Source organism: Miniopterus schreibersii (assembly GCF_964146895.1).
Source record: "Miniopterus schreibersii genome assembly, chromosome: 19".
In the NCBI taxonomy this organism is placed as follows: domain Eukaryota; kingdom Metazoa; phylum Chordata; class Mammalia; order Chiroptera; family Miniopteridae; genus Miniopterus; species Miniopterus schreibersii.
The window spans coordinates 10,299,800-10,313,051 of NC_138119.1; positions in this window are offsets into that span (position 1 = coordinate 10,299,800).

The window sequence follows — 13,252 nt, forward strand, 5'->3', positions numbered from 1 at the left end:
GATGTCAACATCTCTTTCCACACTTTTCTACACAGCCAAGTAGCCACATTAATCTAGGTCGGTTATCATACAGTCTTTCTTAATCGGAAAAAAAAAAAATGATGAGGTTCCCTAACTCATGACATGCATGTTTCCCTGGAAATATTTCTTCAGAAGAGGGTACTTCATACTCAACAATTCCCATAGGATTAGATTCTTACTTCGTCTTGTACTGTACATATATGTAATGATCCAATCTGATCAGATAAAGCTCAGTGTCAACCACCAGAACTCCAACTTCCCCACAAGGGCTGCAGAAACTTTACATTTCAAACTCTGCTCTTCTTGGCTGTGAAATCTTTTCCCCATGGTTGATAGATTTTTAAGAAATCCTCACACATATGAAACAGTTGCTACATCAACCTTAGCAAGACCAGAGTCCATTCTGTTAGGTTAGCTTTTTCTTTGCAATGAAGGTAGGCCATTAGGTATTCTAATGAGGGTCCAACTTGTACATTCTCATTAAAGATTAATTTGACTGCCTTGCAACATCTGTGTTCTGCTGACTCCTATCTGTTCCCCAGGCTGCAGGGCCAAACTCATCCATCATCACAGACAGGCACTTGGAAGCCACCCCTTACTGTTGCTTCTACATATCAAAGAATGAGTCTACTCAGGCAGGGAGACTCCTGGAGTGGCCTGTCCCAGGGGTTCCCTCTCCTCAGAAGCCCTTCCCAGGTCTCCCCACTCACCTTTTGGGGCTGAATTTTGTGAAGGCAGCTATACAGCTGAGTCCCTGAAAGCACAGCAAATGGAACACGATGAAAGGTGGCTTTGCAGAGCCATTACAGCAACCGGAATCTGGAACACTTCTGCCATAGCTCCCAGCCCAGAATAGCAATTGGGGTGAAATTTAACCTGAGCACTGTTGTCGAAAACAAGTGTGAGTATTTCAGTTAATGTTTGGAAGCCATCCCATCTGTGAGTGTGGGTTCACCCCAGGGCCCAGGGAAGGGTTTCAAGAGCCTGGCCATGTCCTGGGCTTCTGCCCTTAAGCTCTCCTTGCTTGTTGACAGAGTGATGCACGGTGAGCAGGGCACTATTCCAAGTGTGCAGTTAAGAGTCTCCAAGGAGCTGAGAGAAACCCATAGGCACTGGCAGTCTTCAGAGCCACAGCTCCACACACTGGGCATGCATGCCCCTCTAAGGGCTCTCTGCATGGGCATGGATGACTGCCTTTTGACCTCTTGCCTATGGTACCCAAACTTTCAGAGGCATAACCCTAACCTGCCATCAACTATGCATGTTACAGATAGGCCCCCTGCATACCTACAGATAGGTATATGAGCTATGATATACATTTACCTGTGTAACACATAGTGAAAGTAAAGAAATGCAATCAAAGATGACACAGACAGCTTGGAGAGGTAGGAAGCTTCCCGACAATGGAGGTGAGTTCAATTCCTGGCTGGCAGATGCTAGGATGAGGAAGTCATACAGAGGATTCAAGTGTCAGAAGAATCACTTAAAAAGGCTGTCTTTGAGGTCTCTTCCAATGCTGAAATTCCATAGCTTATGAATCTCCACTAGTTAGCACACTCTAAGTCAATATGCAGACACACCCTTCTTGCAAATATGTATATCAAGCCATTTACAAGTATATACCACATGCATGCTTAGTCTTGGTGCCTCAATTAAAGAGAATAAACAAGCATAGAAGCCCTTTATGCACATTCAAATAAAGGGATTTGTGTATAAAGGTGTGCACACAGAGAAAGCTAGGATTTCTAAAAAGCCTTGAGAAACTTCATATTGTAGCTTAAGTGATTTGATAATTCCTCAGACTAAAAAGCACTCCCACCCCCACCCCAGGCCTTCAACACTATTGTCTGTGTCCATGGGCTATGCATATATGCATATAAGTTCTTTGGTTAATCTCTTCCTGTCCCCCCATCCCCCTTCCCTCTGAGATCTGTCAGCCTGTGCCATGCTTCCATGCCTCTGTGAAATGATTTTTATGTTATTCAAGTACAGGAACTGATAAAAGGGTGAAAGGTCATTTTTAGCAAATTTAGCCCCTGAGAAATGTCCTGATTCACATCTTGTAAGGATCAACACATCTTTAAGTGTCTCAGGCATCAGAAGCTCTAAATGTTACAGCCTAGATATAGTTCCAGAATGATTTGTAGAGTTCATGGAAGGGCAACAAGTCTTGCTTCATTGGTCTCATATCTGGTTCTGAATTTCCTGATTTTCTTGGGATTGAAATTTTATTAGCAGTGTTATAGGTAGAAATTTATAAAGGCCTTTGCATGACTTTTTCTCAAGGAAAAGTACAGAGTTTAGCTTGAAGAATCCATGCTTTATATTTAAAGTGATATGATAACTTGAAAGCTACAAGAGAGGAGAAGAGAAAGAGGGAAACTAAGGCAAGGAAGGAAGGAGGGGAAACAAAGTAAGAAAGATAGACCTGATTACTTTGAACTAGGCACTGTGTAGGCCCTTTAATGTATATTACCTCAAATAATTGCAGATGATAAAATTGAGGCCTAGAGTTTGAATAATTTTCCCAAAGTCAAACAGCTAGTAAGCCCTTGTACAGAATTTTAACCTAGATTTACAAAGACACCTGGGGGCAGTGTTTTCTGAATGTGTACTGATTACAGAATCACAGAGCCACTACATTTTCAAATTGAAAAGAACCTTAGAGAGCAGAGCATTGGAAATCCGAGACTCCTAGAATTCCAGTGACTGGTGCATTTAAATGACTGGCTGTAGGGATTTGTCCAAGACCACACAGTAGGTAGGCAGCAGCGAGCAAGAGTCAGAGCTGATTTTTGAATATATCACTATACACCGGAGGAGGGTACCTTGCAAAGAGCATAACTGTTGAACAATATGGCCACCACTCACCTGGTCTAAGAGAGTTTGCTCAGGAGTTCAGTAAACCGGATTCTACATGATTGAAACCAACCTAGGATCTGCAGGTGTCCGAAACTTAGCCACTCCTAAACCTTGTCCACGGGGAATTGGCTTACCCAAAGTCAAATATGACTTCCTGTTTTTAAGAAAGAAGGCTTAAAACTGCTTGTTAAAAAGGCTCATTGAATTTCTTGGCCAAGATATAGCTTTTTGAAAAAAGACAGTCTATTTTGATGATATAAGTGTAATTGAATCAGAACCATATGGATTGCATTCCCCCTTTTAAACTACACATGAATTAGAAATTAAGTGTTCATTCCCCTCCAAGTAATTAATGACTCAATTGATTAAATATGATACTGGCCTTAATCACCATGCTGAGCTCAACTGGCTCCATTTTGCAGGAATCAAGACACTCACTGAATCCCAGACTCAGACAGCTCACACACATTCCTATTTATGTCTTAGGTTAGCTTTCGTTTCCCCCAAATAAAACCTATTCTGCCTCCCCACCCCCTTCCCTCTGGCAACCACCACACTGTTGTCTGTGTCTAAGAGTTTCAGTTTTATAACCCACATATGAGTGAAATAAAATGATTTTTAGCTTTTTCTAACTTATTTCCCTTACATAATATTCTCAAGGTCCATCCATGTTGTTGCAAATGGCAGTTTTTTTCTTATGGCTGAGTGGCATTCCATTGTGTCCATGTACCCCATCTTCTTTAGCCAGTCCTCTATTGAAGGACATTTTGGTTGTCTCCATGTCTTGGCCACTGTGAATAATGCTGCAATGAGCATAGGGGTGCATATATCTTTGTGAATAAATGTTCTTCAGTTTTTTGGGGTAGATACCCGGAAGAGGGATTTCTGGGTGATATGGTAGCTTTGTTCTTAATTTTTTGAGGAACTGCAATACTGTTTTGCATAGTGGCTGTACCAGTTTACATTCCCACCAGCAGTGAATGAGGGTTTCCTTTTCTCCACAACTTCTCCAACACTTATTATTGCTTGTCTTGTTGATAATAGCCACTCTTAACAGGTATGAAGTGGTTTCTTGTTGTAGTTTTGATTTGCATTTCCCTAATTGCTAATGAAGTTGAGCATCTTTTCATATATCTGTTGGCTATTTTTATGTCTTCTTGGGGAAGTGTCTGCTTAGGTCCTCTGTCCATTTTTTAATTGGATTGTCTGTTTGGTGTTGACTTGTATGAGTTCTTTATATATTTGGACATTAACCCCTTGTCAGAGCTGTTATTTGCACATATCTCCCATTCAGTCGGTTGCCTCTTTGTATTGTTGTTAGTTTCTTTTGCTGTGCAGAAGCTTTTTAGTTTGATATAGTCCCATTCATTTATTCTTGCCTTTACTTCCCTTGCCTTTGGGGTCAAATTATTAAAATGTTCTCTATGACCAAGGTCCATAATTTAGCACCTATATTTTCTTCTATGTAATTTATTGTTTCAGATTTTATATTTAGGTCTTTGATCCATCTTGAATTAATTTCTGTACATGGGTCAGACTGTAATCTCGTTTCATTCTTTTGCATGTAGCTTTCCAATTTCTTATTAAAGAGATTTTCTTTTCTCTATTTTGTGTTTTTGGCTCCTTTGTCAAACATTTTTTGCCCATATACATGTAGTTTTATTTCTGGGCTCTCAGGTTCCATTGGTCATTGTGTCTGTTTTTCTGCCAAGACCATGCTGTTTTGATTATCATAGCTCTGCAGCATAATTAGAAGTATAAAGGTGAGCAAAGAGATGGGATGGGTCACTGCTGGTGTAGAGGAAAACAGTCATTTCTTTTTACAGACCTCCTTACCCAAACCCCACCCAAAGAATCAAGAAGTCATGGAAAACCATCTTTTTTTGCCACATTCTCCAGCTGCTACAATTTCTGTGCGCAAAATTTACAAATTTGAAAGACAAAATGAAAGATTATGCATGTATTATTCTATGGGCTTAATATCTATTACTTTTAAACAGTTGTTGATTTGTAAATTCTTATTGAGAGAATTACTACATGTTGAAATTTAATATAATAATAGGACCCATGCTTTCAAAATTTACACTCTCCCTCAGATACACCAAGTACCTACATGCACATATACACATTACTCTATTGACCTACTCGCACACAGAAAAACTACACATTTTTATTCAATTTACTCCCTCATAAACAAACACACCCACATAAACACATGGAAACAATATGCTAACACACACAAAGAGATTTGCAAATGTATTCACAAATAAATCTGTAAAAAATGGAAAAATCACATGCTCATTTACATTTCCCTCTCCCCTTCCCTCCTCATTCCTTCTCTTCCCCTCTCTCCCAACACACACACACACACACACACACACACACACACACACACACACACTCCAAAGCCTTTAATCAAATAACTTTTTCAAATTAAAATACTGAGCAGGAGAAACTCTTTTGATTCAAAATACATTCTCCCATAGGCCTAAAGAACTAGAAGTCTCTTTTCAAGTCAGCTCTCTGATCACTCCAGAGGTGTTGCAGGGCCCCCACTTGTAACATTCTTGCTTTTATAAGGACACTCTCTGTTCAGTCTAACCCTTAAAAAATCCTTCGGAAACTCTCAAGCCTGCTACCTGTTCTCCAATGTGATGTTTATCCAGGGGAAAAGCCTGCTTTTCTTTCCTTCTGCCTCTGCTGCTTTTCTCCTCCCTTCTCCTCTTTTTTAAGTGGTGATTGTGGACAGTCACAGAAAAGAACATTCTAAGGGGACAACTCTTAAATTCACTCAAAAAACTTTATGAAGCCCCCTCTATAAACTTTGGTGAGAATGGAATATATAACTCTGAATAATAGTTTCAGACTTCAGAGGATAATGAGAGGAACAGAGCCAGATTCAGTAATTCATTATCATGTGAAACTCAGTTTAAAATAGTGGGGGGGGGGGGCTAGAGAGAAAGGAGAGGGTGTGAACTACTGTGTCTGGGGAGGAAGGAAGGTCTTTCCAGAATAGGTAGCATCTGGACTGGGTCTTAGAAAACCAGCCGCTCTTACCAGGAGAGAGGAATTAGAAGTGCTTTCTCAGCAGAGTAAACGGCATGGCACAGGCACAGAGAAAGGGAATGCAGACTATGCCTGGGACACATTAAGCAGTTGGGTGTGGTTAGGGTGATGGGGTGAGGACTTCGGAGGGTGCGGTGAGGGATCAGATGGAATTGTCTGTAGAAGACAATAACTAGAGAGTTTGGACTTTTCAGGGTTGCATGCCATGAGCACCAATCCAGGGATTTATGCAGGATGGTCGTCTGATGAGGTTTTAGTTCAGGAAAGATAACTCTTCAGTGAAGAAGATAGAGAGGCCAAAGGCAAAGAGACCAGTTAGAAGATCATTTTCAATGTGTCTGACAGCAGAGCAAAGGTATGGTGGCCACCATTCAGAAGAGTCGCCATGAGACAAGAAGGAGGCAGGCAACTCCATAGAACATAACAGAATTATTATAGGGTAAGTTATTTATGGAAATAGTATTGGAGTGGACGCGATCTCTGCTGGTGGCTAATCTCTGCTACCAGACAGTTGTTACATGTTTTATAGTATAGCTGAGGTACTAATGACTGACAAGACAAAGGGACAGAGAATGTAGCACAACCCATGGACCATGTGTCCTGATGGTCTTGTGACGGATGATTGCTTAGAACTGACGCCAACACCAGTGTGATACTCATCTTGGTTGCCATGGCCCCTGGCCATTACGGACAAGAAACTTTATGACTGCATTATATAAGCTTAAAGAACACAGATAATCATTAACTTTAAGGTGTTGGTACGAATAGTTAGGTTAGGCAGAGTTCACAGCATGAAAAACTTGAACAAAAAGAAATCAGGGGTAGAAAGATGGAGTCAGTCTTGTTCATCTCAACATCTATATACCGTGATATGAGAGAGAGAGATAGGGGGTCTGTGAACCGTTTACTTCCAGGTCCCTGTCAGAAACTCCAGTCTCCTCCAAGCTCTTCCATTCCTCCCCCCTTTTCACCACCCCATCTTATTTATTACCAATGTCTTAATGAGGATACTTCATAAATTCTCCTGAAATACGTGCCTCTTTGACATCCTACATTATTTTAGTATCTCCCCCCCACCCCTCTCCACACATACACACAATTCCAGACTAATCTGGTCAATTCTGTTCCATGCCTAAAATTATTAAATGGTGTCTCCTTGACTTAAAGTCCAAACCCATCAGTGAGAAAAACAAGACCCTGTCCACCTCTCTAGCCCCATTTCTAATGACTTATCCCTACAGTTATATCCATCAGGGGTACAAGTAGTGCTCTTTCTCACTAATTATACACTGTCTTCTGCTTCATGTTACACATACTGAAGGGATGCCATTCTAGGCCAAAGAAACAGAACATGCATCACCACTTTAGGCTACATCGATTCAACAGGATGTTGGAGACCAGCTAGTCTAAAGGTGTTTTTCTCTTTTCTTTCTCTCCCCCCCCCTGCCATATGTCCTTTATTCAAATTAAAACTTACTGCTGAAGTTGATAGTGAGTAAAGGAAAAAGGCAAAGCTGCTCTGGTGTGTAGCAGCACCAACCAAAGTACCTATGGGTTCCATGGAGTCCAGTTTTTGAAACCAATATTCTATTCCAACACACTGCACAGGAGAAGAGACTCTTGTGTAGCCCCTTTCCGGTAGGAGTGGAAGGGATCGGGGCTGGCTGTGCTTCCTGGTCAGAATTGAAAAGACCCACCCCCCCGCCCGCCGACACCTCAACATCAGGCTTTGCTCCAGTGTGGAACCTAGGAGCTGGGATTCCTTATTTAGTCCCATTCCCTCTCCCCACACCACTTTGTTTCCTTGCTTTGTTTGTGTACACATCTGTGTTCCCCACTAGATTATATCTTCATCTTATTTCAACTTAATGATTTTGACATTTCCCAGACAAACTGCTCAAAAATGTTAATGAATAGATTTTATGGAATTAAACACAGGTTCACAGAAATTAAGCAATATTTGTAAAATACAGGGGCAAAAACCCAGTTCCTGGCACAGACCGGATGTGTAACAGACATGCTATATGGACGCGTGATCGGATTGCATGAATGAGTAAATGCGCCTGGTGATAATGTACGTGACTGTTCCCTGTAAGCCATAAACTGCTTCCCAAATACGCGCTCCTATACAGGTTTTGTGGTTATTTTCTAGCTCTCCCAATCTGTTGCACACTTCCTGAATTTTGGCAAACCCAAGTACGGTGCAGGAGGAACTGTGTGGCATGCGCCCCAGGGGAAGCTGTGAAGGCAGGCACAGGGAGATAAATCCAAGGGGGTGTCCAGAGCTCTCGGGCCTGGAACAGAGAACTCCCTGACTACTAACAATCCAGTTCTCACCCTTGAATTTCCAATCATCAGCAGTAAGCAAACATGAATGTTTTAAGCAGCTCATAAATCTTCCTGGAGCCTGGGTGCTGAATAAGTCCTAGGAAAGTGGTAATGGTGGAAACAGGATCTCTTCTCTGGAAGTAGCTCCTTTCAGTGCCAGCTTTTGCCCCTGTTAGCTGCTAACACAAATACCCCAGCTGCCTCAGTGAGGCTCATGTTCCAATAAAACACAACAAATGCAGGAATAGAGACCAGAAAAGGCTTCCTGTCATCCCCGAGTTTCCCAAGCGGGGACCCCTCAGTGGGTGATGCCACCCCCTGCAAGGGTTTTCACATTGGAGATATGTCCCTGAGGTCTGGCAGCCCACAAGGACATAGTTTCCAGACTGAAAGAACAGACCAGAGTTATTCGGCTTCTGCTCAGTAGTCCAAAGTGAAGAAGAGAAATAACAAACCCACAAAGGAAGGTTATAACAAAGTTGACTGTGAGATCTAACCTGAATTCACATTAAGCAGATTTCTTTTACTACAGGCTGATGAAGGAGAGACACCAAAATGTTGTTTAAAACATTTTCTTGGTGTGTGCTTGTGTCAACAATTCTCAAAGGAGCATAAAGCTAGAGGGTCACAATCTAAGCAGAGCTTCTCTCTGCTTTTGTCACCCACTTCATGCACCAATTTTAGTAGCTATCCATGAATTGTAATTTTAGCAGCTATCCATGTGTCGTAATTTTAGTAACTAGCAATGTATTGTAATTTTAACAGCTATCCATGTATTATAATTTTAGCAGCTGTCTATGCATTGCAATTTTAGTAGCTATCCATGTATTGCAATTTTAGCAGCTATCCATGCATTGCAATTTTAGCAACCATTCATGCATTGTAATTTTAGCAGCTATCCATGCATTGCAATTTTAGCAACCATTCATGCATTGTAATTTTAGCAGCTATCCATGCATTGCAATTTTAGCAGCTATCCATGCATTGTATTTTTTCCTCTATGTGCCTGTTAAAGGTGGAAAGACTACATCTTGTTATTCTTTATTGACTGGATTGATAGCCACCAACATACACTAAGTCTTCAATGAGGACTTTTCCCAATACACTGCTTATATTGATCTCATTGATTTGTTTAACAAAGTTTATTGCCAGGTGTGATTTTTACTCAGTACAAATGTAAAGAAACTGTGTTTGCTTTGGTTGTTCCCAGAGTAAGGTAAGATGAGGAGTGTTGGTAGGTGTGATAGATCCGATGCACCGCAGTGTTCAATACTCAGTGTTGGATTGGCCACCCGGGAGGCAAATCCTTCTCTTGGGCCAGTCGTTTGTGACTAACGGGGAGGGACAGAGTTAGAAATATGGCCTGAGGTGGGAGGTGGGAGTGCTTTTCAGGGAAGGATAGTAGAGGGCTCTGTGACAATACAAAGTGTTAACTACAGATCCCAAATTTGTATGTATATATGCGTGGGTCTTAGAACTTAATGCAGTTTGCTTAGCTTAGGTAGTGTGTATGTACGTGTGTGTCTGTGATACTGTTTTTTGAATGCTTTAGTAAATCTCCAAACAAAATTTCAGCGTCTTTCTCCTCACTGTTTCTGTGTTGTCTTGTAACCACTTTTAACATACCATTAGCAAATTGTATTGCAAACTCTTAGTTACAGATTTTGTTCCTCCATTAGACTGATCCCAAGAACTAATGCCTCTGTCTTATCCTGTACACCTCGTTCCTAGCACCAGGCCTTGGAGATACAATATGAAATAAGACAGGAGCCTTTCCTCAAATTGCTTGTAATCTAGTGGGAAGGTCAGATTGGTTAAAAAAACACACACGTTAATTATAATTTAAGTGAATTAAAATAGAAGAAAACACAATGGGATTTCAGAAGGGGAAAGTCTATTCAGACTTGTTCAATCCAGGAAGGAGGTAGCTTTTAATCTGGGTTTGTACGGCAGGGTAGGATTTCAACGGACTTGGAGCCCTTTGAGTCTGTACCAAGCTCCATTTATTTTAGCCAAGGAAACATGCTCTCCTGAGGAGCGTCCTGGCCTGCTCTGAAGGCTCTCGTATTGAGGCAATGTTACCAGTAGGAGAAACTGCCTGTTCATTAAGGGCAAATTAAACCCAGCCACCTCTCCAAAAGCCCCCTGGTGGGAATCACCTTGATTTGCTGTTGCTGGTAAAGCGATCTTGTCAGGTTGTTTGGGCCCTTAACATGACTGATCTTTACAGTTGTGTTTTTGGGCAGGAAATGGCCGGACCCCACCCTGAGCACTCTGTCTTTTTTAACAAAAAGCAAAATCCATCATTCCAACAATGAATCTCTTTTCTTGGGTTAAAGGGACATTTAAAAACAGAAAATACATATAAGAAATTCAAAAAATACCCCAGTTACTTGAAAAAATCTGGCTTTACTGAAAATTAGTCATAAGGAAAACAGCCCCATTTAAACTTCAAGTCTAGAAATTAATAGAAAGCTTTATATTTATGGATAAGCAAAATTGGGACTATAATCTGGCCTGTGAAATGGAATGTCATACTAGAAGCAAAAAAGGACTTTCATTGTTGAATTCATGGACCTTTTGGATTGAGAAGGGAGGAGTTTGGGTAAGGCAAGGATCACTGCAATTCTGCGAAGAAACCTAAACAGAAACATGTTCATTAATGCGGTTATGTCTCTATTGGAGCATTCTGGCTGGATGTAGGTTGGAAAGTAAGATTACACATTCATCAAAATAAAAGTCTTGCAGGAATTGAGAATTTAATAAGTTATTTGAGAATTTAGCCCCAGTATAACCTGCCACTCATTTGCTTGGATAAAGAAAAGAACCAAGCTGCAAGAGAAATATAAAACCCTTCCATGGGGGAACCACGATTTTAGGAAAATCAAAAAGCTCACATTTTAAGAAACTGAGTAATGACATCAGTATATATCTCATGATACAAATTTTGGGTGAAATTGACCTTTACAGATTGTTTAATCTAGTTTCCTACCTCCCGTAGTTTAGCCTCTAGGAAGACTTAATTGCCTAGATACTTTGACTGTTTTATGAACACTGCCTTTGGGAAGAAGTAGGTGAATTTCACCATAATTCAATTTTTTAAATAAAGAAGTAGATTTTCTATGCTATTACGAAAGCTGGCCCAGTATATCCTAGTCTTATTGGTTATTTAATTATATCATGTGATGAAAGAGTGTTAAAGTCAATGGAATATGAATGCCAAAAAAAGGTATTTTTTTTTACCCTACAAGAAATTATATTGAATACTTAACAGAGATTCAGTAAAGTTAAGTCATAAAAAAAAATTGCTGCGGGCAAGAGAATGTGGAAGATGGAGGACATTTTTGTAAAAACACAGTAGTATAATCTGCACTCAGATTATAATGTCCTTAAATTCTCACTACATTTCATAGAAACTATAAATAGAAATGAGAGATGCCACTTTTGGGTCACACAGTGCATACTCGGATTCACACTCAAAGAGATTGCCTTGCCCTGCATCAAAAGAGTGGCATATAAATAGCCATTCACATGCCTTAAGTTATAATAAAATGCACAAAGTATGTATGTATCGTTTTTATGATTTCTCACTGGTGTTTTTGACCAACAGATGAAGTACTGGTCCTAACTGCATTGGATGAAGATGACTTTCAGTGCACTACTTTAGGCAGCAGTTAGTAAAGCGGGGGATGCTTCTCATTTCTTAAGGTGGTACAGACCAGACTTTAAAGTATTTGAAAAAAAATAGATGATGAACCAAAAGGCCACTCAGAAGCAATAAGGCAGTTAATGCCTTAAATTCTCTATGATGATCAATCTCTTAGAGCTTTTTCTGGAAAAAAACACACCCACAACTAAATGGGTCATGTAATACACACCAACTTTGACCATATCTTGACTCTACTCTATTTTAGATAAAGACATCTGTGCCCTTCACATTCCTCTCCCTTTCTTCCTTCCCCTTCCATCAGTCATACCTTTTCTTTTTTTAAAATCCCTTCACTCATTTCACCCAGCCCTCACCGTATGTGCTGTTTATTTTACATTGAAAAGTTATTAAAATTTACATTCTGATCTATAAACATTAAATGTTTGGTGTTTCATCTATAAAGCAATTCTAAAAGTTGAAAACAAACAAATAATATTATGAGTATGTGACTAATGCCCCCTATAAACTGTAGGATTGCCGGATTTAGCAAATAAAATTACAGGATGCCCAGAGAAATTTTAATTTCAGATAAACAGCAAGTACTTCTGTAGTATAAGCATGTCCTGGGCAATATTTGAGACATGCTTATACTAAAACTTTGTTGTTTATCTGAAATTCAAATTTTGCTGGGTATCTTGTGTTTTCTTTGGTAAACTGTTTACAGGTGATGTCCTATACAAGGATTATATTTCTCCAGGGATCCAATGCCATGGTCCCTAGGCCACCTAAAGGGAATATTCCTAGACTGAAAGTTAAATAGGTAATCTTTTCTTAACAGCATCAATTATTTAAATCCAAATAGATTTCTTATCTAAAATCAATCCAAGTAAACAAAAAGCTTTGTTCAGGACTCAGCATTATCGTATGCATATTCTCTTTGGCCATTCTGAAATCACGTGATAGGTTTATGACAACTCATGTTAAAAATGAAGAGATTAGATAACTTGTGTGGTTTTTCACACACAAAAACTTTATTAAATACCTGTTAAAGTGGTGTTTTACACACATTATCTATTTAATAGTAACTGCTCTGCTTACAACCCTTCCCTGGCTCCCTATTGCCCTTCAGATAAAGCACAAAATCTGTTAAGTGGTCCACGAGACAACTCATGGTCTAGCCCCTTTCTCCTCTTTAGTCATACTTGGTGGCACTATTTTTCTTTTGTTCATGTTTTTCCTACTGGTTTTGTTGTTGTTGTTATTGTTGTTGTTGAAAACTCAGTCATCCCTCAGCACCATCGAAAACAGGTTGTCCCTCTGCCCAAA